At 37.9% G+C, this 22,718-nt stretch overlaps 1 long non-coding RNA gene across 1 annotated transcript in view; it reads left to right on the forward strand.

Annotated features, from left to right (window-relative positions):
- The window catches only part of LOC107054620, a 33,857-nt gene extending 11,681 nt beyond the window's left edge, over positions 1 to 22,176 (forward strand). Inside the window, exon 2 of the long non-coding RNA XR_001469088.4 lies at positions 13,868 to 22,176. This is a non-coding gene — a long non-coding RNA (uncharacterized LOC107054620). The remainder of the gene's footprint in view (positions 1 to 13,867) is intronic.
- The last annotated feature ends 542 nt before the right edge of the window (positions 22,177 to 22,718 follow it).

A 22,718-nucleotide genomic window follows, 5' to 3' on the forward strand; every position in this document is an offset into this window, starting at 1 on the left:
TATTCTGAAATTCCTTAGAATATTTTTTTCTTGTAAAAATGATAAACCCTTTCACTTTGACAGCATCTTTCTTTTGCATAATTTACAGAAACAGGAGACAGACTATTCATACAGTTTAGAGTCACGCATTTGATTAAAGTTAGGTGATTAAAGAAGAAGCAAGCAACATGGGAAGGATTAATAGCACCTAGATAAAGAGGATGTCATTGTCCAGAGAGTTTCCACTGTCCGGAGAGCTTGCATTAGCCCTTAATGGATTTCCAGGTGTAGGAACTAGGCTGTACACAGAGAAGAAGTGACATTCTCTGAGTTCATGGTGACAAGTATTGGAATCAGTAATTCATTATTATTTATAAACTCAGTATTTGAGCGGGCTCCTCCCTTGCCACTCCATGATCTCAAACTGAGCAATAGCAGTGCTGTAATGAGTGTGCTGTCCTCCAAGAGAAGGAAGAGTGAAATTCCTCAACAGACTACACAGAGGCTTGCTGATACAGTAAAATGACTGCAGTAATTACCTCCATCCACGTATCCCTTCATGCTGATCTGAGCATACAGGGCATACTCAGGGTCACTCTTGTTAGAAAATCATCTTCATATCTCTTCTTTTCCTTTTCAGGATAAAGCTGTAGCAGAGACAGGGCATGAAGGTGCAAGAGTGAATGCATAAAAATACGATCATCTAAGGTGCAAGGTGCCATATTCACAAACCTTGGAGTAGTTGGCCTAGAGAAGACAGGCAGCACTCACATCACACTGGTTTGAATCATAGAATCATTAAGGCTGGAAAGACCACTTGTCCAACCATCAACCCATCACCACCATGCCCACTAAACCATGTCACTTCAATGCAGCATCTATGTGTTTCTTGAAAACCTCCAGGGATGGTGATTCCACCGCCTCCCTGGCAGCCTGTTCTAATAATTCACCACTCTTTCTGAAAATAAATTTTTCGTAATATCCAACCTGAACCTCCCCTGGAGCAACTTAAAGCCATTACCTCTACTCATGTGGACTAGCATGGTGTCATGCTACTTTTCCTTCAGTAGAAACATGATTCCTAAGGGCTGTCCTGCAGTCATGTATTTTTATTATTTCATGGTTTATTTTTAAAGTTTATGAAATGATGCAAGGGCTGTACTGAAGTCCACCAAAGCTATTTTTATAGCATAACTGGAAAGTATGTGTTAGCCAGATGGCTAAGATGCTAAGTGAGATCTATGAGAGTATAAAGGTTACTGGAATAGTGTTGGAGGACTGTGTAATGCAAACTGATTTGGGGATCTGTGTAATAAAATGGTAGAAATGTACCCACTGGACTCTATCTCCCATGACCCATCAGCTTCTAGAGACGAACTTTGGTTTCTGGGATAGCAACTGTTGACAAAGGAAGAACAAGTTGGAGAGAAAAATAATCAAGTTAAAGCTCTCATGGTGTCTTGTTGCAGTTCTATTCTTTACTTATCTATGGTCAGACCAAAATGGGTGATATAATCCAGTCAGTGTATAAGAATGAGGCATGAAAAAGGGGTACCTGCACCACTTCTGCCCAGCTCTCCCCTAATAAGATGAAGATAAAAGAAGTTCAGGATGTTTTAATATTTCAGTATAGGTTCTGCTTTGGAAGCATTCAGACAACAGCTTGCTGAAAGGCTTTGCAGAGTCATTTCCCTTTCAGAAAGGACAATTAAAAAGGCAAGTTATCTTATCTCCTCACAAGTTATATTGTTTTAGCACTACAGGACAGAAAAAATATTATTGAATGGAATTTCTGAGGGATTGGTAGAAATCAATATAATATATCTTTTGTGTTAAATGCCCTATAATTTATTTTTCTGCAATACAAATACATTTAAAATATACTGATAAAATATCATCTTGATAATCTATTCAAACACCTAAGAGAGTTCAGTTTCTGTTCTGACATACTTGGAATTTCATTTTAAAAATACATTCTGATTTAACTGTCATCAATAGCTTAATGCAATCTCAAAGAAACAGGCACAGCCTATTCAAATGTTTCCAATACAAGCTGGAGATTGTCAGAAAAAGCAAAAAAGCAAAAAAAAAAAAAAAAAAAAAAAAAGCCACAGAAAAACAGCTTTACAATTAAAGATATGAATGTCAAGAAAAAAGAAGAGGAAAGAAAACAAGGAAAACTGTGGGAAATTCTGCTTTTTTTTTTTTTTTAATTACCTTTTGTTGTTGTTTGGGTCTATTAATCATAAGTCATCATAATTTTAATAAAAATAGTCTACAAAGCATGGCTAAAGAGCATGACTAAGTTCATCAAGATCTAAGAGGGTCTTTCTTTGCTGTTGAAATTTTAATTACTGATTCTTTTAATATTCGTAAGTCACCTCATCCTCTAAATTTTGAGGTGATCCATATAATCAGAAGATTAAAAAATATGAAAGATAGTAAATTTTGGGGTCCTTTCTTGTATTTATTTTTTTTATTTTTATTCTAATTAATTAGTTAACTATATTTTCTAGTACTTGAGTATTTGCAATGTATGCTTCTCTTTTTGAAGTCCTAAGGTATAAGAGCCTTGTTATCATAAGAACTGGAATTCTTATGGAACTATATGACTTCTGTAAGTGAAAGTTTGTGAGACGTGTCATGTATTCCAAATCACAGAAGGAAATAATAAGCTAATTGGTGTTAGAAAATGAATTTTAAACTTTTATAATGATAATTGTTAATAATAATTATGACACTAATACCTTAATAGTTTATTAACCAAGTAATCCAAGTGAATCATTAAGAATTGAAACACTGTGGGACAAATTATAACATTAATGTAACCACTTAAATTGTTGTTTTAAGGATCAGAACACACGTTTTAAGTTGTCCAACCCAGTGACTTAATGTTGCAAATAGATGTGATATTTCACTCTGCTGGTCATTCTCCTGTATGTGACAGCATTTTATGCAGGTACTGAGGCTCAGGATGAAGTTGTTATCTATCCTAGTAATTCCTAAGCAGTAAGTCTCTCCTTTGAATCCAATATTTTTTGCAGCTCCCCTTCCTCTCTATTTTGTAGACAAGCAAAAGTTAAAAAAAAATACTAAACTAAAACCTATTCATGCTGTCAGTGATAGTCCTGTGTAAATGGAGAATGCTTGACCTTGAAGAATGAGGGACGTATAGGTCACATGTACTTTTCTATTGCAAAACTATTTGAAAGCTTCAGCACCCTCTATTTTGCCTTCTGTGAGCCCCACAAAGCAGTCTCACAGACACAGATAAGGAAGCGGTGACAATTTGCCCTGAACAAAAGATGTGGTTCCGATAGGGTGATCATGTAGCTCGGAAGTTTCGTCAGCATTCGGCTGCTTGTGGGAATTCCTGTTCACCGAAAGGGACCTTTAAATTTTTTGCTATTCTGTGTATTTTCTCTCCCACTAAGCACATTACCATTGGTGGTTGGGTTGTTTTGCTTTTTTGGTTAGGCCCACATTTTTGTTTTTGTTTTTGCTTGACTTGTTACCAGCCTTTTCCATGAGAGCCGCAGGTTAAGATAGAGACAATGATTTTCATCTTGGTAACTCCCTTATGTTCTACTTGTTTACCTGAAGTGTTGCCTCTTGCAATACAACAGCGTGCTAGTTGAAGTTCTGTTAGAATTCATAAGAATGACTTAATGTTTTCTATGTACCCTTTGAATACACTTTTCTCTGATATATTCCCATTGAGATAACTTTTAAGTCACACTGCATGTCTCTTTCCAAGAGTTTGTGAAGTAATTAGGGTATTGAGAAACACCAAAGTTTATTGAATGTATCATGAAAGACTGAAAGATGCTTAACATCTACTGAAATCTCAAAGAGTTTTTGGGAGCCCACAGATTTAACTAAGTTTCCTGAACAAGTATCTTGTCAGAAAAGCCTTCTCTGCATGATGCTTTTCCATTTGTAGATTTCCAGAAATATGCAAATCAGAAAATCATGAAAACTATGAGGAATCTTTTTACCTGAAAAGAAGAAACCACGCAGTGTTTCTTTTTTGTAGCAGAGATGCTCTGTGGGGATAGGTAGTCGCTCTTCTATAACATTTCTGTCTACTAAATGCAATACAGACATATGGAAAACACCCAGCGAACAAATCCCCAACTTCAGAATGATTACACAAAAATAGTGTAAATCGAGTCACAAATATGAAGAATTAAATGTTTATCCTACTTATTTCTGTATGTGGGCAACTTTTCTTCTGCAGATGTTTTTACTTACTTCAGCACTGGTAAGTTCCTACAGAATATATCCAAAAACTATATATATATATATATGTTTATATCAAATGGGCAGCAATAAAAAAATCCACATGTTAAGTTCAAATCCTGATAATAGAACACTTTTTTTTTTTTTTTTTTTTTTTTTTTTTGCTTTGTACTGAATTTTACCAATCAGTCCAATTATGGACTAATTCATTCTCACCACTTTAGAAAGCTTTCTTTTTGCTTCACATTCATATCTGATTTTTTTTTTGCATGTGAAATGCTTACAAAGGGAAATTAATAAAAGAACAGTTCATCTGCATATACAAAAGAAGATCATAATATAAAAAATTGCCACATTAGAGAAGTCTAGACCTTGACTATCTGTCATATATTTTTATAGCGTCTTATCATTGTACTATCTGATAAAGAAGCGAAATGGTTAAGATAAATGAGACTTAATTAGCAGAACAGATACCTGTCTGTTGCTAGTCTAAAATGGGCATCTGGGAGTTCTGATTTTCAGAAGTGGGAAGCACATGACTGCACTCCTTCTTCCCACTGAAATCAATGGGATTCTTCCCTGCAGTGAAAACAAATGCTCAAGGTTTCACACATAGCAAGGTGAAACTTTTGCTCTGTACTCTGCCCTTTGACTCATGAGCTAAAATATGGGAAGACAAACAAGTACTGGAGCTCTGTGTTGCAGGGAAAAGAAGAAGAGCCTAGACTTGGCTTTTAATATGTCAGGTTGCAGAGCTCAGCAGCATGCAGAGATAAATAAGTTGTATCAGGAAAAAAACGTTGGTAGAGATTATTTTCTCTCTGGAACAAGAGTGGCTCAGGTTTTTTCAGCTTTGCTTGTGGAGCAAAGTATTTACATTAGAGCTCAGGGATTAGATGGCCAATTGCCATCGGTCTCAACGATTTTAGTAGGAATGGGCTAGAGCATAACTTCCCCGCCAAACTCTCTCTGTGCAGAACAAACGATTTACCACAGAGCTCAGAGATGGGGTATTTACATTCATTTGGGTTTGGTATAAACATTTACAGAACATTAGGACAAATACCGGCATTATCAGTTAAATGTCTGACCACAGTTATTTCTGATGAATAAATGCCTTGTAGAATGTCTCTGAGATGAGGGTTTGTGTTTCTGTGTGTTTTTTTTTTTTTTTTCCCCTTTTATTTCTTCTCAAACCAAAGAACTTTGGAAACAGTGCACAATGCAGCTAAACAGACAATACAAAGATTCGTACAGAGTTAAAGAAAAACATAGATGTTTGAGATATTAGGGAATTAATATCTAGATTAAACCTGTTCATGGTGTCCTTCATCTGCCACTCTGTTTTTTTGCTTCAAAATCTCAACTTCAAATCTGACCCTGACAGACATGCCTCGTTCCATAAAGATGTTTTGTGCTGAGCAAGTAGTTTTTAAACCAACTATTATGAGCTGGCACTGTGAAGGTACTTTTCCCACTGGAAATGGTGGCATAAGGGTTGTTGACTACAACATGAGAGTCCATTTACTAAGCGTTTCTCAGAAAGACCTGGATGCAAGAATAGGGATACACTACAAGGGTAACTGAAACGATTGGTCAAATCTGTGCTTTTTGTCTTCTTCAGCAACAAACACAAATACATTCTTCCTACTCTACTTTTTCTTAAGTGTGTCACAGACAAAATTTGCAGATGCAACTTTTTTTTTTTCTTTTTTTTTTTTTTTTTCTTTTGATGGTGTTCTGGAGCCCTTCTTCTCACGGTAATTTCTTCTTGTTAGAAGTGACATTAACCCCTCTGGACATCATCTTCTTAAGGGCTAAGAAATGAAAATCCTTCCTATGTGTTCTACAGGAAGGAGGGAAGATAATTTTGAAGCAATACTGAGAAAGCAAGCTCCAACAATTCAAAGAACTGCCCAACAGACTTTCTACCTTTTTTGTTTTGTTTTGCTTTTTTTTTTTTTTGTGAAGAAAAAAGCTATCAAACTATAATTTCTGTGATTTCATCAAAAAATTATCAGTGTTTAAACCATTTTATGAACACTTCTCATAACCAGAGCAATCCATCAATTATAACACAAGGTTAGCACATCAGAGACAGTTCTGGTTTTACCTCTGACAGAGCAGAGTGGTGACTCTGATTTTCAAGAATCTTGGCTGAACATGTAATTATTGGTCTATTGACTATTCTGGAATGGGTCTTTCTTGGTTAAGGGGGCAATTGCATCTGATTAGGGTTTTTTTTTTTTTTTGGGGGGGGGGGGGGGACACCAATTTCAAGCATCTAGTAAAAACTACTTACTAGTAGCTAGGCATTTAGGCACTTCCGGGGGATGCTAGGTACTTTTTCTTCTGCAGTCCCTCTGATCCTTTGAAACTCTTTTCCCTGATGTGCTTCTTATGAAAATACTGGGTACAAGGTAGATAACATAGATCTCAGCATTTCTGATCTTTAAAGCACAATTCATTAGTCCTTTCTCTAAATATCACCATCGAGAAGCATGTTCCTGACACACAATTACTCTAAAACAAAGGACAGTAGTCTCAGTAACCTGATCTCAGTGTCAATGGTGCTACTTGAAAGTCAAATCAATTTATTTGCATGTTTGGTGTACATAATGAAGCTTCCTGGTAAGAAACAATATCCAATTCCTATAAGTACACCAGCCACTGAGATTAACTGCTGAGCTGCTTCAACGAAGAGCTCTACTGAGCTGTTCTGACCGTTGTTCAGTAGGGAACGGAAGGGAAGGCTCTGATAGATGCTTGGTAATACTAACTTTCAGGATCAAGGCCATTGTGACAGAAAACACTGACCTCCAGGTAGAAGGAAATTCCATCCTACGGTGTCTAAATCTATGAACAGAGGCGTAGTTGCAAAGCAAGTTGTTGTACCAGTCTTGTTTTTCACACAGTACTATGACAAATTGATCTTAGTTTTCAGTTTTTGATTTCTACACTTCTCATTGTTATCAATCACTTCATATAGAATTCATAGAATCATAGAATCGTTTGAGTTGAAAACAACCCTTAAGGGTCATCTGGTCCAACTCTGCTGCAACGAACAGGGACACCTCCAGCTCGACCAGGTTGCTCAGAGCCCTGTCCAGCCTGACCTGGAATGTCTCCAGGGATGGGACATCCACCACCCCACTGGACACCCTGTTCCAGTGCCTCACCACTCTTATTGTAAAAAACATTTTCCTTCTGTCCAATCTAAATCTCCCCTCACTTAGTTTGAAATTATTTCCCCTTGTCCTATAGAAACAACTTATTTCATTAAAAGAGAACAAGAAATGTTGCTAACATTCTACAAGTCTTCATGAACTAATGTGGTCAAGCTACTTCACAAGATATAAAAGCAGAAAGAAACAGAAGAAAAATGAGCTGCAAGCATTTAGGCAAGGCTTAGATGAAAACTGAGGCCACTTTTCTCCTGCTTATTGCCCAACAAAATGAACATACAGTGAATTTAAAATTGTGAATGTATCTAAGAAGGAGCATGTTACATTCCTTATCCAAAAAAGAAAATCCTGCATGACAGCCTGAACAGTGGTGAGTCTTGTCTGAAAAGTTGCACACACGTTCAGTGAGGTGGTGTAGGAGGGAATTTTAATGAGTTCAGGGTTTCTGTCTGCAGCAGCTTTAATCATCAGGTCTCCCCCTAAAATGAAGAATATTCATGCTTACCATAATTAATACTGAACAGGAGATTTATATCAATCTGACAGATAGGAGATGAAATTAACTGTGCTTTCATGTAAAATTTTAAGTAGGTCAGATAAGAACATCTATTGTAACCAACTTTTATTTTATAGCTAGATATACTCTGACACGTACAGACCCACACGTACACATTATGTATGTCTGTAAAAATCTCTCACACAGCAGAATCTCCTTAGCCTCACATTTGCAAGCTACCCATTTCTTTCTTTAGTGCTCACCACTCTTCCCCTCATTGATTCATAAGCTGTAAGGTCATAGGGGACACTTGAGATATAGCCAAATCTTCTGCAAACACAGGACCTAGAAAAGCACATGATAATTCCTACATCACATCCCATCAGTTGAGGTTGGATTGGATCATGCAGAAAATATTTAAGAAAGAAAACAGCCTCCTATGCTACTTGAATTTTTTTCTCTGTATTTTATTCTTTTCTCTCCCTAACTTACACAGTAAGGCTGCATCAGCATCAGTGATCTAAGCAGGCTTCCTTTTAAAGCAACATTTCCCATGGTAAGAATACAACTGACTGATGAAAAAATACAAAAGGTATCAGAATATAGTATTGATGTGATAAAGTTTCAGTTAATTTAGTTCTCTGAAGGTGTTCATTAGTTGTTCATAGCATTTGGGGCTTCAGAATTGAATTCCTTCAGCAGATGATGAAAATGAAAAGAAAAGATATATCTATCCTACAATGTATTCTACTTGCATATTTTTTTTACTGCTGCTCCTAAAGTATAAAGAAATGAACATCCCTTGAGCTGTGCAGACTCCTTTTCTGTGATGCTGTTTTGCCTATTTTCAAAAATTAAAAATTAAATGTTTTTAATATTTATTTAAGACTCTAACTGTTGGTTGTGTTAACATATGACTACTTGAATAAAATAATTTATTTGTGTGTGAATCATCAAGAGAAAACATTAAAACCTGAAATCAGGCTCTGAAACATTGTTTAATAATAGTTTTGGTTAAATGTCTTGCTCTACTTTTCCATCGTCTATTTTCTTCTTCGTTGAAAAACTAGAAAGAAGGGGAACCAGGGAAGGAAAATTAGGAATAATCTCAGTAGGCATAGTTTTTGTCATTACAAAAATTAATATAGCTGAATAAAAATGCTGGTAGTATTTTTTATGAATAATATATAAATCTTGTTTTGAAATATTACAGTGATCTGCTAGACACATGCCTGAATTTAGACAAATGTTACAGCAATGCAACATAGTGACGTAGTCACTAATCAACACCATGCACTTAAATAATCATGCACAGAATCGTAATCTTGTCTTTAATTACTTGCTGAACTGGAGACTAGTTCATAGCTCATATAACTCTGTGGCAAGCCTCTGCCTGGGTTTTAGTCACGTAAGTGGTTTTCTAGGTTTACTCACTAGTCCATGGAAAAAGATAGAAGGATGAGAGAAACTTCATCCCACTGTTGACCCAAGTGTCCTCCTAACCCCATGGCTCCTGAGGTTCAGCTTCAGGAAAGGGGGACTGCTTTTATACTGAGTATTTCCCACTCTGGAGCAGGAATCAATTTTTAGGGTGAATCCTCCCAAATATACAGAGGTCTTGGGAGCTTATAGAAAGAAAAATGGTGTCATTAGTATGTGTTGTAGATAAAGAGGTCCTATATTGGACTTTCAGTTGAACTGTTGCTCCTGAAGCATGCACCATGGTTAAGTGCTGAAGGCAGGTGGAATGAAGACTTTTGAGCTTGGGACAGGACTGAATACGTACAGTGCCTATCCTTGAATGGGATGGAAAAACTCCCAATTTTATGCAAAAGCCACTGCCTGACTAGATGTTGGGATCCTATGGGTTTCAGTTGAGGAGGAAACATTTAAGTAAAAACCTTGAAAGTAGAAGACAACAGCTCAGGAAACTCTTCAGGATCACAGTGTGGAAGGCAGCTCCCTCCTTTCCATCCAGTCCCTCGTGGGGCAACTGCGTTTATTCCTGGCAAAAGATCCCTAATCCAGGTGCCATTGCATTCCTTCAGACCCATGGGGAGGAGAGCAAGTATACAATAGGCTGAGCAAACTTAGAGAGGACTTTGTCTCATATATATACACATATTACATTGATGTATATGTGTATGTGTGTGTATACATCCAAACTTTCTGCGAGAGAAGTGAAGATGATGATACGGGAGCAAAACACTGGACGAGCTGTGAATGTATAATAATTACATGGTGTAATTCCCCTTGTGTGTGAGCAAAAGATGTATCATGAAAGCAAAATGAGAGAGAATCAGGACAAGCAGGTTGCTTTTAATTTTTTTTTTCCTTGTTAAGAAACTTTGTTTTTAAAAAAAGTCCCCTTTGGTAGCTGCAACATTAACTTATCACATGAGAATCAGAAAAAAAAAGAAAAAATGAAACTGAGTGATAAAAAAAGTGAAATTGTCTAGACTGAATGAATTGCAGTCAGCACGCTGAAAAGTAAATTGGGAAGTTTAACACTCTTTCATTTTTAATAACCTGAGGTGTTATCAATAATGTCTGTAATTAATTTTTTTTAAGATGTTCATTTTAGATCAATGGTATTCATATAAAACAGCCAAGACAAGACCTTTTATCATAGTTAAACAGAAAGGTGATGGAATTATACCAATTAGCATTAGTGAGGATGCAACCATATTATCCATGCCCCCACTTGAACTCTTCTGTTTCTTTCTTTTTTTTTTGCTTTTTTTTTTTTTAATTGTCAACCAAATATATATTATTTAAGGAAAAAAAATGGGAGAGAGAATTCATGTATTACTCTTTTTCTGTCTTTATTCTCTGTATTTATGCATTTGAAGAGTAAAAAATGAGTGTTTGGAAAGCTGAGAACAAATATTCCTTAAGCTGTTTCTCTTCTGATTCTCAGGGAAGCTACTTTCTGTAGAGGTGCTAAAAATATTCGCCCCCAGAATAGCGGGGACTGACTGCTGCAAACACTGTAATTTAAGGACTTGCATGCTCTTGGGTCACATTTAATAGCTTCATGTGAGCATTTTAGCTTTTTTTCCCATGAAATACTTTTTCTAGAGATGCAGGCTTTGATTCAGTTGACAGATAATAAATTCAACAACATGCATTTATGGGCTGTTTTAAACATGAGGGCAAATTCTCCTCAGAGATTTACAGGTTTCTGCTCCCAAAACAAAACCGCACTACACATGGCAGAGCTAGAATCAGGTGGGTCAGATCCTTAGCCAGCTCTGCAGCTAAATGAAGCTCCATCTTTTAAAAGCGGAACAGGTTTTGTCAGACCCTGCAAGTAAATGGACTGCTTTTGAAATCAAAGTCAGTGTTGATGGTCAAAGTCAAAGATGATGGTCCTGAGCATGAAACCATAACATTCATGGACTGCAGCGTCTACAGTTGGGCTGTTGGCATTTAGCTTCTGGACTTCACGCTGCACCTTTGTGGTTCCAAGCCCAAATTCAGTAGTACCATTTTGCTATATGAGAATTGAAAGGCTACAAGATCGCTGCTAGAGCAAATTCAGAATCCACATTATTTTTCTTTCTTTTTAACTGCTCCATCTTTTCTTTCTGCTTCATTTCTTAAAGAAGTTTCATCAAATAATCCCGGAATCACTTTAACATCACAGATTTGAAATGACTCCATAAGCACCCTGAGCATTACTACAATGCAAAAATACCCAAGATGACCTTAGACATATTTCTTTATGGGTTTGTCTAGAAGGCTTAGTTTTATAAGGGATCCACCCTTCATATTTCCTTTGTTGTTGTTTATTGTGATCACATAAGAAAGCAAACACTGCTGTATACAATACAGAAGAATACATTAAGAGAAACTTCAAGTTAGCTAAATCATTGCTCTTATTTGAAGGGAGGGGAAGAAATAATAATATATATATATATACACATAAAGTTTAATTTTGTTTCCTTGCTGCTAATATTGAGGGGAAAGTACCTTGCTCTTACAAGATGGCTCTACTTCTTGTTTTGAATGTGCTGTGCACGGGAGACAGTATGAAGCTGACTATTTGCTTGTGCACTATGAATGTTTTTTCTGTATAGGAAACCTGAAGACTATTCAATTTTTTTGTGACTTTAATTTTTTTGACAAATAAAGTTCATGAAGAAGCCATGTAATTGGTACAGAACTTTTTTTTTTTATTATTTGCATCGAGCCCCCTAATCTTTGAACATTAGAGTAATTTTGCATCTAGCCTGGGGTAAATTAGTTCCTACAGGTTTTTTTTCTTTTTTTCTTTTTTCTTTTTTCCAGCTTCTCAGCATTATTTATTTTCAATTTGAAATTCTTTTAATATCAGAGTGAGTGTAATTAATTCTCTGTTTCTGATGATCTGAAAATTAAAATGAAAAATTACAAATAGTATATCAAAGAACTTTCATAAAATATACCTGACCAAAATAGTTCAGGTTTATTGAACCTACATAACAATTTTTTTTTCTTTTTCTTTTTCTTTTTTTTTTTTTTTTTTTTTGCGGGGATATATCCCCTGTATATAAAAGCCGTGCTTTAGTGCCATCTAGTGCACTGAGAAATTGCAAAATAAAATTGCCTTAATATTTATGCTCCTACTTTGCAACAAACACTTAAAAACTCCAGATTAGAGCCGTGGTTATGTTATTAAGTAAACAAGCAAATGGTTCTTAATTATCCATTCGGAGTCTGACTGCATATGGCTGAGAATAAGCAAGAGTTTCAGATCATTTCTCACCAGCCATCACTGAAACTGAAAAAGACTCAGCAGTTCAGATTTAATCTCTTTTCCTCTGGAAAGTCAGGGGTGACTTGGATGAACTCTAGCTCACAGTGAAAAATTGTAAACTCAGTACATATTGCAAGGTACAAAATATGGTGTGTGCATGGCCCAGGTTTCTCCTTTTCCATAACTGTTCCATAACTGACAATTTTTTGTTCCAATTCCAAAAATATACATATATTTATATATTAACAATATCAACCAAAATCCCACTGGAATACTGTACAGCTAGTAAGAATAAAAGTTTGACTACATAATCAGCATTTATTCTTCTCCTTTTTTTTTTTTTTTTTTTTTTTTCTCCCAGATATTGTCAATAGGTAATGCAAATTGAGCCGGCATGCTTAGGAAAAAATGCCTGAATCACATATCGGCAGATAAGAGACACTGCCCTGAATTGCATCTATTACATTCACCTTCTGGTAGCAACCCTAAGCAGAGAGTTTGGGCTGTACAATCTGTCCAGCTGTTTTACCAGTGCTCTCCTTAGATTTTTGAGCTTTACATTTGTTATCAGCATAGCCACTCTGATGATGTGAATGTGATTAATAAATAGCTAGCAAGGTTTGAGAGGTTTGGGGATTTGATTAGATGATCTGAGGTTAGATATTTGTATTGGAGAGGTTAGATGATCTCCTGAAACATTCAGATCTTTGGAGATTGAGACACTGATTATCAGTGCAGATTTTACAGCAGGTACACATGGGTTGTCAGGTTTGACAGTTCCAGTGCTTGCAAACAGTGGGATATTTCCTACCCGTATCAGTGAAAAATTGGAATATTTAATACTGGAAGTGTAGCAGTGACAGTTTTGATCAAAAGATGAGACTTGTATTAACGGTCTTAAAGTGAATAACACTTGCTGAAACCCTATTTGTGTCCCTGGTAAAGATTCTCCTGCCTTTCTCTAATATGCATTTAGAGTCCAGCACAGCAAAACATTTTCAGGTAAAAGCCAGATAGATGCAATGAGACATCTCAGTTCATCTACATGAATTAGCAACAGCTGAGGGGCTGGGTAGATGCATAGGTTAGCTGTAAAACTTCCCCAGAAGGGAACCAGCCACCATGGGTTGCAACTTGAGGATATTACATACATTTGGGGATATTACAATCCCATTTCAAATGCAATAATAACAATAAGAAATTAAATTTTTTTTTCTGCCTTAGGTCTTTTTGGTGACCGGAGAGCAGAGCTCAGGAGATGGAGTTGAGCTGAAGCATGGATTCCCACTCTGAGCTGGGGCAATTTGCATCGTGGTGGGGCCCTAACCTCTGCTTGGACTTCCAGGTGCAATGTCATGATAATCATCCTCTCCTAAGAACACATGCTGGGTATCAGCACATAGGGGAGGACAGGAATGAGGAAAGGATGAGGGCAGCGTGTCAGATGATGCCTCCACTTCACGGTGGTATGAAGGACCATGGGTAAATTCTTCACGCTGATGGTTGCATGACTTTCAGACCCCATGAGCTGGATGTAGCTGTCTTGGACTGATAAGATCCTTCCCCCTCAAAACACAGCCTTCAGGAGCATCAGGAGCTCTGCTTACCGCTTGCTGCTTTGCTCCCGCCTTGCAAAAGGAATAAAATAATGGTGATCTTGTTAAGAGAAATGCATTTGTCAGCACTCTGAATTTTAATATGAACTGACAGTGGATCTCAGTGATAAAGACGAAGCCTAATGCGGATGGTAATTTTTCAGGGACCTTGCTAACATATGTTATCCACCGGCTTTCTTTTGTTCACTGCTGTGAATTATCAACTGACTCAAGGCAATAGAGGGAAAAAAGTTACATTTCTCACTGTGTCACTTTCCTAACATCATCCAAAGCTCACTGTAATAATTTAATTTTGCAGAGAAAGCACAGTTTATTACATTTCTCCTCCCACTCAACCCCAGCATTCTGTAGACAGGTATTGAAGGTGATTGACTAAAAGTTGTGATTGGTAGTTAGCAACAAGGTCTCACAAAATTCTCAAGAAATTCATTTCTCTCAGGGAAAAAAAAAAAAAACCAAAAACAAAACAAAACAAACAAACAAACAAAAACATTTACTAGACCTCCAGAAAGGAAGTTTGATCCAATGCATGATCAGAACCAATCTTTAACAAGGAAAATTCAATAAGACTTGTAGAAAGATTATGATTAAACAACCTCAGGAAAATTTTCCTGTCCAGCTTTAGTAGAAAGCAATTTTTTGTGCAAAGCATTTCTGCTGAAAATAGGGGTTATATAGAACATGAATAAACATCACTCTGATATTTGTTACTTTTTCAGGCAAAAGTGAAACTTTGGTGTTTATTTCAGAAGTTATTTTGCTAAAAGCAGTCATTAAAGAATTGCAACAAATGCACTTGAAGCTGTGTATTTATACTGTTTAAACAGTGAAACTTCTGAGGTCGGTTGAACCAAGCAAAGTTATAGAATATGTATAGAATAGCTATAGAATAGCTGCAGTTTCTTCCTCGATTCTTTCTGAATGTCCAATATTTATGTTAAAATCATGTCTGTCAATAATCCTGAGCCATTTTCCTGTAGCTCACTTCAGTTTTCTACGTAGAGAGGAATTCCACAATAAAAGGAATTTCCTTGATGATCTGTAAAGGCACAATCTTTCACCACTACAGTCTCAAAAGTTACCTCACCAAAGCTGTTGGTGCTAGCCATATTTTATACCATTCAGCAGAATATGATGTATTGAGTCAACGTCTCTAATCTGGAAACCCCCACTATTCACACCAAATTTAATCACCTCTTCTGAAAAATGTGGAAAATAACCTTTAAAGTAGTCATTAAGAGTATTGCTTGGAGTGTCATATAAATATCTTATTTACAGAAGTCTTGAATGCCATATATTCAGAGGGAGATGTGCCAAAAACTGCTAATTACACTGTTACTTAATGCCAAACAGGTAATTGCATTCAGCCCACTTAAATGCTTGCTGCAATCTGGGTTGCTTCAGCAGCTGAGGAAGGATTACAGAAGCACAGAGTTGTAAGGGTTGAAAAGGACCTCTGGAGATCATCATCTAGTCCAACCCCCCTGCTAAAGCAGGTTCCCTAGAGTAGTTTGCACAGGAGAGTCCAGGAGGGTTCTGAGTATCTCTAGAGAAAGAGACTCCACAACCTCTCGGGGCAGCCTGTTCCAGTGCTCTGTCACCCTCTAAGTCAAGAAGCTTTTCCTCATGTTTGTATGGAACTTCCTATGTTCCAGTTTATGCCCATTGTCCCTTTTTCTGTTGCTGGATACTGTTAAAAACAGTCTGGTAGCATCCTCTTGACATCCACCCTTCAGATTTTTGTAAGCATTGAGAAGATCCTCTCAGCCTTCTCTTATACAGGCTGAATGGTCCCAGGTCTTTCAGCTTTTCCTCATTAAAGAGATGTTCCAGGCCTCTCATCATCTTCCTAATCCTCTGCTGGAGTCTCCAGCAGTTCCTGGTCTCTCTTGAACTGAGGAACCCAGAACTGGACACAATACTCCAGAGGTAGCCTTGCTAGGGCAGGGTGGAGGGAAACGATCACCTCCCTCGACCTGCTGGCTGTGCTCTTTACAATGCTCCCCAGGATACAGTTGGCCTTCAGGGGCACTCTGCTGAATCATGGTCAACTTGTTGGCCAACAGGCACTCTCTGCAGAGCTCCTTTCCAGCACGTCAGCCGCTAGCCTGTACTGATGCATGAAGTTATTCCTCCACGGGTGTAGGACTCTACACTTGGCCTTGTTGAACCTCCTAAGATTCCTCTTCTCCAAACTCTCCAGCCTCTCCAGGTCTTTCTGAGTGGCAGCACAGCCTTCTGGTGCATCAGCCACTCCTCCCAGCTTCATATTATCAGCAAACTTGCTGAGGGTGCATTCTATCCCTTCATCCAGATCATCAGTGAAGATGTTGAAAAAGGCCACTACCTCACCATGCATGTCAGTGCCCTTTCCCTGAGGGCACCATGTACTTAACCAAACTTCTGAACATGGATCCAGACCTCACTGCTCATTGCTTTCTCCTTGCATTTATCCCTTCTCCATTCAGATAACCAGGAACTTTTTTCCCAACTCAGAGACACTTGCAAAAACTCTTTTTCTCCCTTAAAATCTTCTAATTTCTTTACATACTTTCTGCCCTTTTTACAGCTCCCCTCTGGGTTATCTTCTGATTCCTGGGACAGAGGTGACCATCACTTGCTGAACTTGGCCCATTCTCCCCAGCTGATGAATTCTTGTTAGGTTAGCTCAGTTAAATATTTTTTCTGCACTCCCATTTTGAATTATTTGCTTTACTTAGATATATGTTGGTTCAGCAATGGAATTAATACTCACATTCCTTTTTATGCCTCAAATCAATTTCTGGTCAAAAGGCCAACCCAGAGGCAAGGTATACACAGACATGTAAATATACATATATTTGGAACCTTTCTGGAGAGTTGCCCAAGATTTGTGCCAACTGATAGCTAGGGGGAAGCACATCAATACAATGCGCAGGACTGATTTGCAAATCTAATCCTAATTATTTTGCAGGCAGCCAAACCACCAGGTATGGTGGTCCCAAGCACTGTGCAGAGCTTGTATGCAAAAAATATGAAACATACCAAACAAACAGTGGTTAAATTTGTCATCACATTAATGCAGCCAGGAGGTAATCGGAGACAATTTAACAGATGTTTCAATGCTTAAGCCAGAACAAACAGAACAGATTAATTTCTCCACTTTCCCTTCAGAAGCAAGTGCCAGAAAGTTCTGAAATTTCACTGTGTAGCACATGAATAAAAAAATAATAATTTTTTGATCATCAACATAGGCAATGTTTGCAGCCAGGCAATCCCCAGAACCAGAAGCCAGGCTATGAGTCCAGGCTGCTGTATGGGAATAGTGAGGGTGCAGTGTCATCTGTTGATGCCTGATGACTCCTCTTTGAGGACAAGAAATTTTGAAATATTGCACACTATTAACTAGAAATCCCAGAGCAGATTACCTCTGAGTATGAACAAGAATCATAGAGTCATAGAATAGTTCGAGTTGAAAGAGACCCTTAAAAGCCATCTAGATCAGCTCCTTTGCAATGAACAGGGACATCTACAGCTAGATCAGGTTGCTCAGCCTCATTCAGCCTGACCTTGGGTGTGTCCAAAGACAGGGCACCCAGACCCTCTCTGGGCAACCTATGCCATTGACTCTGAGTAAAAAACTTCTTCCTTTTATCCAGTCTAAATTGCCCCTTTTTTTTAGCTTGAAACCATTTCCCTTTGTTTTATCACAACAGGCCCTGCTAAAGGATCTGTCCCCTTCTTTCTTGTAGCCCCTTTTTAGATACACAATATTCCATCCCAGTGTCAAAATCACTACTTTTCTGAACTTCAGGACAGGTGGAACATCATGTCTCTTTTCTACTTTTTTTTTTTCCCTCAATTTTTTCCCCTACACCATATGATTTTGCCAGAAATGGATGAAACACATGCTTACTCACTGTCTATGCCATCCCCCTGATTGCAGAGGGGTGTCCCAGGGCACACGTCAATGAGGAATACAGCCCAGAGATCACAAGCTACCTCTCAGATTGCAAGACTCCCACACTTAATTCACTGCTCTAATTATACCATCAGCTGTCATTACTCCTGTTATTAGGATCTGTCATCCCAACCTAGTAAGGAGGACTGGGGGTGAGCAAGTGCCTTGGGTATTATGCAGGAATCAAGGGCTTCAGCAACCAGGGTTCCTGTACCTGAGACTGCAAAATTAAGCTGTTTTGAAGCAGTTGGTGTAGAAACTTCAGATGCGAGGTGGTTTTTACACAGCTGCTTCCTCCCTCCATGCATGTGTCTAAGGGGTTGTTTTTTTCTGATATTTCCTAATATGTGTAGCTTGAAGACCATTAAGCCTCACTCTCACAACCAAAGAGGTCTGGTCTCATGATGACAGTTGATTAACACCACAAAAAATCACTGTGTAATTTCAGATATTCTCTTCTTATCCATAGCCTCCTCTCTAATTTCTTTGCGAGAAGGGTGGAATAGAGAGAGCAAAGGGTTAAAGCTCCTACCTTCCCCAGAAAATGATGAGTTCGCTGGGCAATGAGTATGCTGGCTCACATCTATCCACCCCAAAAGTGAAGGTTGTGTAATAACCCCTTCCCTAACCTTTACTCAGTCGTCATCAGCGCAGTGATTCACCCAGCCCTGCCATCTGCTTTCTCTGGAACTGTGAGTTGAAACCCCAGACGAAATCAGCCAGTGTGGGGATGGGGAGAGCTGCTGTCCCCACAACCCACTCCTACCCAGGCTCCCAACCCCAAGTAACAGCTGTAGGGTTATATTTATCACAGGTGTGCAGTTGGCATTTGACATTAAAAAGAAAAAGAAAGGAAAAAAAAAAAAAAAAAGGCTGCCCTTCCTTTGCAGCAAGACTTCCCCTGCATTTGCCTTTTTGAAGGTTTTGCAGTAATTAGACATCATCTTCGTGACTGCCTCACCCAAACTTTGCTAGAGCTTAAACACATCTTCCCTGTGACAACTATTTCAGCCCTAGCAGGATCTAAAAAAGGGTTTTAATCCTGGTTATTTTCTGTTCCGCTTAATTGCCTTACCCAACACTTACACTTCATATAAAGACAATCCATCTTTTCCTCACTGGCTTTTGAAATAATCATTATCCTCCTCTGCAGAAATTAAATATATATATATATATTAAAAAGTGATATGGGTAGAAGGAAACTTGACATTGAAAACAGACTCCCAAACCATGGATATCTCAAATAATCCAAAGACTTCACAGAGTTACTTTTTGGAGCTAAAGGAGCATTAATGGAGGATGTTTTCCCCCTCCCTCCCCTGTGCTGCTTCCCCTCCCCTTTCCTCTTCCACTGAGAAGTTTCCATGAGTAATCCCAAAAACAATATTTAGATGACTGAAATGTTAGAGCATAATGTTACTGCATAACACAGCATGTCCAGAACTTTCCACTGGGATGGAAATCTTTTATTTTCAGTATATTAAAGGAGAAGTAAACATTGTGGTGAGGATAAAAACGGATGCTTTGAGAAATTATTTTACATTTTTGCTACTTTCCTACCTTTATGTCAACTCTTTTGGAACAACATGAGATTTTCTAGGAAGTGGCTTGCTGAGAATAGAATCCAAATGCTTTCTGGGGATAAAGTCAGGTTTGATATTAGGAAAAACTGCACCAAATGAGTGGTGAGGCACTGGAATGGGCTGCCTCTTGGTAGAGTCACCGTCTCTGGAGGTGTTCAAGAAAAGGGTACATGTGGTACATAGGGACAGGGTTTAATGGACAGTATTGCTGACAGGTCGACAGTTGGCCTAGATGATCTTAGAGATCTTTTCCAACCTTAATGATTCTATGATTCTATGAACTCTCATGCACTCCCTGCTCTTTGCTCCTATTACATTTCTGAGCAGATGATCAGATCAGCTACCATTCCTGCAGACTACTAAACATACCTGCTGGTATGTTTTCCCTGGCTTTCAAGACAATGCAAACTACTTCTGCTGCCTTCATATGGCATTTATGCAGTATCACAAACAGCGAAGTCAGCCACTGCCTTTACCAAGCCAAACCTTCATCCCCAGTGTAATTTATCAGCTTAGTCTTTCTCATTCAAATTTAATCTCTTAAAGATTTAAATTCAGAAAACCCATAGCTGATATTCCTGGAATTGTGTGGAGCAGCCATCTTTCCGGGATAAGAACACTGTGACAGTAAAGCACATTTCCGTGCAAGATTCAGATGATTTGGGGGCAGCTCCTTGCTTTTCCCCAGACTTTCTGTTTGACTGTGGGTAAGCCCCACCATTTCACCAGGAAGTAGTTTATCATCTCTAAAATGGGGCTGAGAATATAAACTCATTGTCTTGCTGACGGGGAGTGTTAAAATTCCGCAAAGAAATAATCTATGCAGGTCTCTTCCAAAGAGGAGGTGATTTTGGTGGAGATTCCCAAGACATCTCTAAACAAGCCTGTCTAAACAAGGTAGCACCAACAGTACCAACCACAGTACAGACCTTGTTTAAGGTTTAAGCTTGTTTAAGCTCAGGTATATCAAAGTTATAAAGCAGACACAGCAGTGAATCATGTAATAAGGAGAGGGCTAAAGACAGGAACACTGATTATCTTTTAAACATTGAATCTGTAGTATTAATGTGGTAAGACCAATAGGAAACCTGTTATTTATCAGTTTTGCTTTCAGAATCAATCTGCTTCTTACGTCTATCAAAAGAATTTTGGTGCACTAAATTGGTCCAGGCAAGGATTATTTTTGGTTGACTGGTTGGTTTTGACTGTACTTTGGCCACTTACAGCTCACATTTCCCACTGCATCAGAATCACATAATCATAGAATTGTTTGAGTTGGAACGGACCCTTAAAAGGTCATCTAGTCCAACTCCTCTGCAGTGAACAGGGACACTTACAGCTCAATCAGGTTGCTCTGAGCTCCATCCAGCCTGACCTTGAATGTCTCCCAAGGACAGGGCATCCACCATATGCTTCGGCCTTGAGGAAAGGAGATATTCTTTTTCCACATGTAAAAATAAAAAAATGTCGGTGGAAATTCACAGGTCCTACAGTCACTTTGCTGATCTAGCCAGCTGGCCACCTTCTTTCATGCAAAATGTTTCATATGAACAGCTCTTGCTTTATGCTTTGTAACATTTTCATGTAACTCATGAGAAGTGATTCATATTTCTTTGGTATTCTCCAAAGATCATACTTAGAAATTGAGTTCTTAGAAATTTTTAATTCCCTTGTGTAGGTGGGACTGTGGGTGCTGTGCTCAGGTTCATTATGATAATGCAGTCTCAGAAAGTGTCACATAAGCCACTTTACAGTAATAAACAATAATAATCATGAATTCACAAAAGTATCAAGCTTCTAATCTAAAAAAAAAAAATGCACAGTGGAGCCAAGAATAACATATCTGAGAGTGTTATTTTACCTTTACAGCAGCCAGTTGTTCTACATTTAACATGTGTGAATGAAAGCAGTAATAGTAAATTACCAAATAATTTGAACAGTAGATTGGAATTTGATGTCCATGCTTAGTCTTTGTCTTGCTATGAGACTTTCAGAATGAATTCAGGAAAACTACTGAATCCTTATTTTCTCCTATAAAATGTACTATATACTAATGTTTTCTTGTCCATTTTGATCATAAATTCTCCAGATGGAAAAAGGTGAAGTAAATGCTGAGCCTGTATATTGCTTAACAACGCAGGAAATTGACAAGAAGGATGGATTGAAGATACTGGTGATTTCTGCTAGGAATGTTCAATGATTCTCTTCGCAACTCCAAATCCAGAAGTGATTAAAATAATGAATTTTCAAAGACTTTTTTTTATATAATGGGATTTTTTTTCCTAGTACTTACACATATATTGAAATGGAAATGTGACGTGATTTAATTATTGGTACTTGGATACTATGCCTAGTCAAATATCGTATGAAAATTTGCTAATTTTCAATATCTTATACTTTTGTTATTGTTATGGTGGTGGTGAAGATGAGGAACTGGGGAAAAAAAATAGTAGAAATTACAGTTCAAGAACAAGAAAGACAAGAGAGGGGTATTTTTTTTTTTTTTCAATCTACAAAAATTCAAAATTTTGATGAAAACTGGCTGATGTTTTGTACTTGATCTGGATTGACTAACCCAGAGAGTTTCTACATCTGTCAATATAGTTGCCTTGTCTAAGACCTCAGAAGATGCTAATATGTGCAGAGAGAATGAAGGGATATTCAGCTAGAGGAAGGGAGCCTGTGGCTTTGATCCCTGCTCCTAGATTTTTACATTTTATGTTAAAAAGTCATTTCATAAAGTACAGTAAAAGCACTTGGCACTTCACAGCACCAAAGTTCTTTAATGGATCTAATCTCCTGCCATGACCAACCCCTGCAGCAGGCTGCCCTTGGATCCATGACAGCTTTGTTAACATGAATGTGTTCCCAATGCTTGAACCTCTCTTTGAAACTGAAGAAATCAGATGGGATTGAAGATTAAAGTAATGTACAAT

The sequence above is a fragment of the Gallus gallus genome, chromosome 1 (genome assembly GCF_016699485.2).
Source record: "Gallus gallus isolate bGalGal1 chromosome 1, bGalGal1.mat.broiler.GRCg7b, whole genome shotgun sequence".
NCBI classification, from domain to species: domain Eukaryota; kingdom Metazoa; phylum Chordata; class Aves; order Galliformes; family Phasianidae; genus Gallus; species Gallus gallus.